The sequence below is a fragment of the Melanerpes formicivorus genome, unplaced genomic scaffold (genome assembly GCF_026170545.1).
Source record: "Melanerpes formicivorus ecotype bairdi unplaced genomic scaffold, bMelFor1.0.p_v2 SCAF_8, whole genome shotgun sequence".
Classification (NCBI taxonomy): domain Eukaryota; kingdom Metazoa; phylum Chordata; class Aves; order Piciformes; family Picidae; genus Melanerpes; species Melanerpes formicivorus.
In genome coordinates, this window is record NW_027142360.1 from 19866934 (window position 1) to 19874339 (window position 7406).

A 7406-nucleotide genomic window follows, 5' to 3' on the forward strand; every position below is an offset into this window, starting at 1 on the left:
CCCCTTGAAAGCAGCAAATCTCCAAGAAACTCCAACCCTCACACTTTTTTGGTGAAAAGGAATTGACCTGGTCCCTCTCTCTCTTTGGGATATTGCCCTGTGGCTACATCCCATGGCAAAGTCATCTGCTGGGGCAGCCCAATCCCACTGTTCCTGGAAGAATGGGATCAAGATACTCTGCTCCATTTTCCCTTTCTACATGGTGCTAGGGATGACTTCTGGCACTAAAGACTTCTCAAAGCCTTTAGCAAGAAGATGTGCAGCCCAAGGAGAAGAGAAACAACCCTGGAGCTCAGAGGCACAGCCCTCTGTCTTAGGTACAGAACTAAGAGCCTACATTTGTCCCAGTAGGAAGATTAGCAGGTCAGACCAAGTGAGGTATAGTACTGGTCAGGTGGGAAGCAGCTCAGCTGTGAAATGACGTGTGTTTGAGAGTCTGGTTGGAGGAAAGGCTGGATATAGAAGTACAGATCAGAGGAGGTCCCCCATAACTCCCATGAAAAGTAAATAATGCATTCTTCTTTGAGAGAAAAAAAAGCTGGGGGGGGAAGCCAGTAAGTTGATCCTGGAAACTACAGACTGGTCAGACTCGTTTGGGCCCTCAAGTGGGTTCTCTTGGAACAGATTTCTGGGCACATGAAGAAGAAGGTGACTGGCAACTGACAGTGTGAATTTACCAAGGGTAAATCATACCTGAACAACTTGCTTGCTGCCTTTGATAAAATGACTGGATTTGTGGGTGAGGGGAGAATCGTGGGAGTCATTGTCAAATTCAGAGGGACTTTGAACAGTGTCTCCCACAATGTTCTGAGATTCAAGTAAAGGGTGAGAAAATTGGTTGGCCAGTCAGGTTCAGGGAGTAGTTGCTAATGAGTTGTACTTTTACCTAGAGGCTGGTACCAAGAAAGGTGCCTCAAGGGGTTGTCCTGGGATCTGTCTTTTTTAACATGGTTAGTGATGACCTGGAAAGGGTGATGGGATGCACTTCCACCAAGTCTGCAGATGACACCTACACGGAGTGGGAATAAATCACCATGCCCCAGGGCAGGGCTGCCAACAGAGGAACATACACAGGCTGGAGGGATGGGCCTGTGGGAACTTTATGAGTTCAGCAAGGGCAAATACACAGCTCTGTACCTGGGAAGGAAGTTGCCCCAGCCATGATACATGCTGAGGATCTGCCAGATGGAGAACAGCTCTGTTGGAAAGGACCTGGGAGCCAAGCTCTCTGCAATGGTGGAGTGGTGAGGATGATAGACAACAAGCATAAGCTGAAACGTGAGAGGTCCAGCTTGAATACAATGAAAATATTTCTGTTTCCAAAGATGGTCAAACATGGGGAAAAGTTTCCTAGAGAGACCCTGCCGTCTCCATCCTTAGAGACCAGATAAGGTGCTGAGCAACCTCGTTTGACCTCTTTGCTGGCCCTGCTTTGAGCAGAAGGTTGGACTAGACCTGTCCTGAGGTCTCTTTCAACCTGGATTATCCTATGATCTTATGATGCCCAGTGTCCCATTTGTGTGTGGCTCATCTGGAATGTGCCAGGTACATATGTACCACACGTGTCCATGACAAGGGTGAGCTGCAAGCCTGCATGCCGTGTCAAAGGTCTGGCAGAAGGGAGATGAGGTATCACACACACCGGGCAACAGGCGAGGAGCACACCATGGCAGGGGAGCAGCTGGGGCAGTAGCTCTGAACGCCTGCAACAAGTGTGGCGGTTTCGTGCATACCGGTGAGCTCACCCAGCGTCACACGCACGCACGGGCAGCCTGCGGTGCAAGCGAGCGGCGGGAGCGGTGCGCGGGGCTGGCGGAGCGAACCCGCGGCCGTCGCAGCCAGCTGCGTGTGCGGCGTGCGGATGCTGCGCGGGGGCGGGGGCAGAGCGGCGGCCGCGGGGGCTCGGAACGCACAGCCGCGCAGAGCTGCGGGGGCTCAAAGCCCTCCCATGTACGAGCATCTCCCGCGGGGGGCCGCGACGGAGCGCAGGCCGTTATGAAACCAGCTTGCCCAGTCAGGATCGTTCACGTACCGCTGTGGGAGGGACGGGAGAGATAAACAACGAGAGGGAAGGGAGAATGGCTTAAAATGCAGTTTCCCGGCATGCCCTGGTGGATTAGTTCGGCATCTCAGCCTAGCTCCTCTTTAATTCTTATGCAAGGGGTTTCTCTGGAAGGGACAGCCTGTCCTTGCCAGCTGAGCACCCGGCACAGGGCACCAGTTAACAAAAGGCCATCTCACCCCCCGTCCCACGCAGTGCAGGGAGAGAGGCAGCTGGGGACTTGTTGCCTGTCAGGACTGAGGTTGTAGATTTTCATTTCTGCCTGGCTTTGTGCTGCTGCTCATTTGGGACTGCGGGACAAGCTCGTCTGACCTCCTCTGTTCACTTCTAGGGGCGATGTGAAAGTGCTCATTTACATCTGTAAAGCCCCATGTAGGCTGTCTGGGGAGAAGCACTGTGCCCTGATGGTTCTCAGTTCCTGCATCTGTATGTCTGGAAGCCAGGGTTATCCAGGTTGGGAATATGCATTGCATTTGGTCCATCAGAGCTGCCATTTGGAGTCATAGGCTGTGGTACGGAGCAAATGGGCTATGTACTGGTTTAGCGGACATAGTGGTGTTTGGTTGATGTGGTAGTGTATGAACTTCAAGATCTTAGAGGTCTTTTCAACCTTAATGGTTCCATGATTCGGTAGTTCTGTTGTGCTAGGGAAGTGCAGCATCCTGGCCACAGCTTCACTTCAGCTGCAGGAGGGGCAGGGAGCTATTCTATGAACCACTCCTGGTTCACTTGTCACTTGCAATGTATGCAGCTGGGCAGGGAGGTGACAAGTTAAACTCAGAGTGGCAGGTTAAATTCCTTCTGCTGCCACTAACTGCTTTGTGGTCTTGGGCAAATCACCCAGCCTTGTTGTCAGCTGCTTCTGTCCCCCTTTGTTTTTTTCCTGGCTGAGGACAGAAGCTTCCCCTTCTGTTGTGACTGCAGCAGTAAGCACAACCTGAGGGCTCAGGAGGCTTCTCCATGGGACAGATCATCAAATAATTACAAGGACTCAGAAATCTCATGGTTTTCACAAGTTACTCTTGCATTTTAGCAGCTGGCAATGCATTTTGAGCTCGTGAAACCATCTGACTGTTGCTGGAGAGCTGTCTCTCAAACAGAGCAGCAGGAAGCATGCACCTTCATCTGGCCAGTACAGCTCCACCAACACACCTTATACCTCCTCTGCAGAAACCCAAGCTGCCCTTGCCCTGACTTCCCTCCTCCACTGTCAGAACTCTCTATCCCATTGGCACCTACCAGCTTGCCAAGCACTGCTGGCTGCTTGGGCACTCCAGGGTTCCAGAGCAGTTTTCCATCACAGCTCTTCTCCACTCCACTTCAGTCTCATGCAGTGCAAGATGTTTCACACAAGTTTCTCTAATCAAGGCAGCCTGGTTTTTAGTGAACACAATGCTGTTTCCTGGAGAGTAAAAGGCACATGGTGGAACCCAGCATCCTGGAGCTAAATGGTGGCTCCACCTTGCTTAAGTTCAATCAGCTCCTCCTGTGTTGTACCAGGTGTTCTGCTACAGGTCTGCACCACTTATCATGTGCTGACACCCACTCTCCGACTGATTCATTATTTTATCCCTGAGAGGTGCACGTGCATGCTGCAGGTCATGTTATATATATCTTCAAAGTCTTCTCTGGAGTTTCTGTGTCTGCTTGCTACCCCAGGAGCAGTGCACAGGCCTGTGACAGGTCCCTGATAGACACACAGTGTGTGCTGCTGTGGGTGAGCATCTGAGCAGCTGTCAGAAGCAATTTCAAGCTCCTTATTCTCTCTAATGCATGTAACGCCTCTCTGTAACGAGGCTTTGTGTCATACAGCTCTTCAGCTGACTCTTTCAGTGACTGCAGCACTGGGCCATTCAAACAACTCTATCAATGCACTGCAGCCAGGGACCCAAATATTACCAGGTCCCAGGTTTCAAGATGTGCTATTTCAAATCTGGGGCCAGCACCAAAATAATCCTGCTAATTTCAGAGGCCCAAACAGAATTTTTCTTAAAGCTCAAATATCCAGTGTCTCACAGACTATTTCAGGATGGTGTTTGTGTCCATCCTGAGTTTCTTTGCAGGCATCAGGGCAGTGAAATCACATTGCTCACTTTTCCTCTTTCCATGCTGACCAGACTTTGATAGCAAGTTGTTTTGGGTCTGTGTGCCCAGGCTGCCCAGAGAGAAAAGGGATTACCTGCACTAAATGCTTCCTTCTGGAGGGTCAAAGGTAAACAATATACTGATGGCCTACTGATTGCTCTGCTGGTGTTTCACTTCCCAGGAGCTGAGGCTCCATACAATTTGCAGGTTAGCCTCTCATTATTTAATGTCCTGAGGGAGTGTGAAAAGGTCATTTACCAGAAGAGGTCTTGAGGCTCTGCACCTGAGAACCCTCACGCTGGCAAGGACACTTTCAGTTGGGGCATTTGTCCATTTCCATGCAGTTTCAGTGCCCCCTTCCTACCAGGGGAGCATGTAGCATTCTGCTACAGCCATAAATTGTGCATGCTCCATGGAGGGACTGATTAACAGGAAAAAGGGGGGCAAATCTCATTCATTGAGCACATGCAACCAGCTATGGCTATGAGACAACTGAAGGACAAGCAGGCAGAAAGGCTGCAACCAGAGGGCTGCCTTTCTTCTGACTGAAGAAAGATAATCTTGGCCAAACTTCCCAGGGCTGGCACAGCTATGCAGGTTTCTTCCCAGGGAGAAATCAAAGTGGTAGCACATATCTGAACTCCTTTCAGAGTCAGTGGCCACTCTGTAAAAGCCATGGCCTGGCTGTCAGGGAGGCTGACCTTATTGCAAGTTATGGGTGCAGCTTTGGTGGTGGGTGCTGGTCCTCTCAGAGCCTGCCTTATTAAACAGGTCCAGGGGAGAGCCATGAAAATGATTGCAGAACTGCAGCACCTCCTCTGTGAGAACAGGCTGAGAGAGTTTGGGGTTGTTCAGCCTGGAAAAGAGAAGGCTCCCAGAATACCTTATAGCAACCTTTCAGTACTTACAGAGGGTCCCCCAGGAAAGGTGGGGAGGGACTCTACCAGGTTGTACAGTGATAGGACGAGAGGTAACAGTTTCAGATTAAAAGAGAACAGATTTAGATTAGATATTAGGAAGAAATTCTTCACTGTGAGGGTAGAGAAATGCGGTAACAGGGTGCCCTGAGAAGTTGTGGATGCCCCATCCTGGAAGTACTCAAGGCCAGGATGGATGGGGCTCTGAGCAACCTGGTCTAGTGGAAGTTGCCCTACCCATAGCAGGGGTAGATGATCTTTAAGGTCCCTTTCAACCCAAACTGTTCTGTGATTCTATGAATCGATGAAGATCAAATGTTTCCACCCCCTATTCACAGCTCTGACCCACAGCACTGCCCGGGTAACCAGCCCCGGGACGGCGGCAGCTCTGGACCAGCCTAGGAACCGGGACCTTAGGAGAGCCGGGACCTGCAGGGTTGCCAACCTTGCTTTCATCTCTAGATGGTGCTCTGAGGCCGGGCAACGGCCGGGCTCCTCCGGTTTGTGCCACGCCACTAAGCCTCGCTGCGCTGCGTCCTCTGGCGAGAGCACACCGGCCTGGGGAGGGCAGGAACCCCACCCCACTGACCACGGCAGGACGAGAAGCTTGTGTAGCCCCTCCAAGAACCGGCTACCGTCTCAGCCCCTCCTGCTGTGCCATCCCCTACCATGGTATATCGTGCTCTGGGCGGCTGCATCGGCAGTCTGCCTTCCCTGCCTTCCCTGCCTTCCCACCCCTCTACTGACCCCCTTCACCTGCCCCAGCGGGGGCTGCCGCAGCTGGCCCTACCCCACCCCACGCTCTCAGCATCCCAGCCGGCTGCCTTCCCTCCTCTCTCCGTCCTGCGCAGCCAGAAATAGTCTGTCCCAGCTCTGCGGATTTAGCACGGGGCCGGTGCCCGCGGGGTTTTCCAATAGCGGTGCTCCATTAGGGCCCAGCTCTGCTCTTACCGCGGCCAGTGGCAAAAGTCCCATTGACTTCACGGGAGCAAGAGCAAGCCCTTAATGGCCTGGGAAGGTAAAGCTCGTTTTTTTCTGGTTTGTGGTTTTGGGATTTGGGGTTTTTTTTTGGTGACATTTAAAACTATGGCCACTTCACAATGCCTGTCCAAAAGCTCTGAGAGACCTCAGGCCCTCCTGCAAAGACCAAGAAGAGCATTAAAGCTCAAATGGAGCAGAGGAGGCATTTTGCTGCACAGAGGTCATGAACTTGCATGCAGCTGCTAGGGCAGTGCCATGTGCCCTGCTCTGCTCCTGGCCAAAACCTGGATGAAACTGATCACGTTGACAAGTAATGTGTTCATTCACCAGCGTGGACCTTTTCAGTGCCATTTCCTGATCATGGAAATCCAAACCTATTTTCCCCACATCTGAGATTTTAGCAGCTACGTTTCTCCAAAGTATTTTTGGTCACAGCGTGTCTCGAAATGGGTGAGCTGAAAGGTGCCAATAATGGTTTCTTTTCAAAAGGGTTCTCCAAAAAGAGCCACCAAAAATAAAACATGAAAAGAGTTTCTCAAGTGTCATCTAAAACAACGACATTCATCTGAAAGCTGGCAAGGGTGAGGGCAGCGTAGTTAGCGGGTTGGAGGATCTGAGCCAGTGCCTGGATCTTATTCATAGGGGGAAAAAAAAAATGTTCTTCCTCTCCCCATTATTTTTCTGGTATTTGAATGGCTTTTAAAAACAAGCCAAGGAAATTGTTCAGAAGTAAGAAAGGTAAGAAGTACAGGTTTCACAGTTTCATAGTTTCATTCTGGGTTGGAAGGGACCACAAGGATCATCTAGTTCCAACCCCACTGCCATGGGCAGGGACACCCCACACTAGATCAGCCTGGCCAGAGCCTCATCCAGCCTGGGCTTAAACACCTCCAGGGACGGGGCCTCGACCACCTCCCTGGACAACACATTCCAGGGTTTCACCACTCTCACGGTGAAGAACCTCCTCCTCACATCTAACCTGAATCTCCCCACCTCCAGCTTCATTCCATTCCCCCTAGTCCTATCACTACCTGAGAGCCTGAGAAGTCCTTCCCCAGCCTTCCTGTAGGCCCCCTTCAGATACTGGAAGGCCACAATTAGGTCACCTCGGAGCCTTCTCTTCTGCAGACTGTACAGCCCCAACTCCTTCAGTCTGTCCTCATAGGAGAGGTGCTCCAGCCCTCTGATCATCCTTGTGGCCCTTCTCTGGACACGTTCCAGCACCTCCACATCCCTCTTGTAATAGGGGCTCCAGAACTGGACACAGTACTCCAGGTCACGGGCAGATAAACAGAGAAGCGATGTCTTCCTCCTGAAAAGCAAGCTGCCAGCCCCTCAGGCCATGTCTTGGGAAAGCAGTC